At 41.3% G+C, this 1,826-nt stretch overlaps 1 protein-coding gene across 2 annotated transcripts in view; it reads left to right on the top strand.

Moving 5' to 3' along the window:
• The window catches only part of SNX1 (sorting nexin 1), a 58,662-nt gene that overhangs the window by 27,265 nt on the left and 29,571 nt on the right, over window positions 1-1,826 (top strand). The gene's annotated exons all lie outside the window — the stretch shown is intronic.

Below are 1,826 nucleotides of genomic sequence, written 5' to 3' on the forward strand. Positions count from 1 at the left end.
GTTGGAGGTTGCTGTGAGCATGATGCCATGGCACTCTACCCAGGGGGATGGCTTGAGGCTCTGTCTCAAAAAAAAAAAAAAAAACGGAATATGAGATCACGAACTAAAGCAGTAGCTTTAGACATTTATGACCAAGGTAGTTACTAGACGATGGGAAGGGTAGTGGGAGGAGAGAGGCATAAAGTAGGGATGGTTGATGAGTACGAAACTATAGTTAGCTAGAATGAACAATATTTCATAGCACAACAGAGTGACTATTATCAACAGTAACTTAGGGTATACTTTAACTAAAAGAGTGGAATTGGAGTGTTCTTAATAAAAAGAAATGATACATGCCTGAGCTGAAGGATACCCTAATTACTCTGATTTGATTAATTCACATGGTATGTCTGTATCTAAACATCACATACACCCTATAACAATATACTGCTATTATGTACCCATAATAATTAAAAATTAAAATTAAAAAAATTGTAAGAAATGCATTTGGCATCATAATCCAAAATCATGCAGATTTTTATAAAACTGAAAAGTTTTATTAAATGACTTGCCCTTACTACTTCTAAAAATGTCTGAAATTTTGTATTGTTTCTCTTTTTTTTATTTTTCTATTTTTTTGAGATAATCTCACTATGTTGCTCTTGGTAGAGTGCCGTGGCATCACAGCTCACAGCAACCTCAAACTCTTGGGCTTAAGCTGTTTTCTTGCCTCAGCCTTCCAAGTAGCTGGGACTACAGGCGCCTGCCACAACGCCCAGCTATTTTTTGTTGTTGCAGTTGTCATTGTTGTTTTAGCTGGCCCAGGCTGGGTTTGAACCCACCAGCCTTGGTGTATGTGGCCAGTGCCCTACCCAGTGAGCTATAGGCACTGCCGACCAGAGACTTTTTAGAAGGCAATTACAAATTAGTTCGAGAATGAAATGATAGGCTGGGCACAGTGGCTCATATTTATAATCCCAGTATTTGGGGAGGCCACGATGAGAGGATCACTTGAGGCCACAAGTTCAAGACCAGCCTGAACAACATAGCAAGACCCACATAAATAGAAAAATTAGCCTGATGTGTGGTGGTTCATCTATAGTCCTAGCTACTAGGGAGGCCAAGGCGAGGTTGTTTGAGCCCAGGAACTTGAGGTTGCAGTCAACTGTAATCATGACACTAATCTCTAGCCCAGGCAACAGAGTGAGACCCTGTCTTTAAAAAAAAAAAAAGGTAAAAATGACAAAGACTGAACAAAATGTGATAGAAGTGGAAAGGGAAAGCTGAAAACTTTCCAAGAGCCAAATCTAGATATCTGGTGTTAATGATCGAATGTAATGGGTGTCAAAAACATGGGGATTGAAGACCAACTCAAAGGTTTCAAGTCCAAGGCTTAAGAAAACAATGCTACCATTTTTAAAACTATATTCTAAATAAGAAACTGACTCTGAGAGAGAAAAGTCAGTTTGGGTATTAGATTTCTTAAATTTGAGATATAATAGAAAATCTCCAAGAGGTAATTTTAGCTATGGTACTCTACCTGGGGAAAGAGAAAAGAACTGGAGACCTGGGAATCATCTTCCTTTAGGTGGTGGTTAAAACTGCCATTTGAGGCTCAGTGCCTGTGGCTCAAGTGGCTAAGGCGCCAGCCACATACACCTAAGGAGGCAGGTTCAAATCCAGCCTGGGCCTGCCAAACAACAATGATGGCTGCAACCAAAAAATGGCCAGGTGTTGTGGTGGGCCCCTGTGGTCCCAGCTACTTGGGAGGCGGAGGCAGGAGACTCGCTTGAGCCCAGGAGTTGGAGGTTGCTGTGAGCTGTGATGTTACAGCACTCTACCCAGGG

The sequence above is a fragment of the Otolemur garnettii genome, unplaced genomic scaffold (assembly GCF_000181295.1).
Source record: "Otolemur garnettii isolate 467f Iridium unplaced genomic scaffold, OtoGar3 scaffold00011, whole genome shotgun sequence".
NCBI classification, from domain to species: Eukaryota; Metazoa; Chordata; class Mammalia; order Primates; family Galagidae; genus Otolemur; species Otolemur garnettii.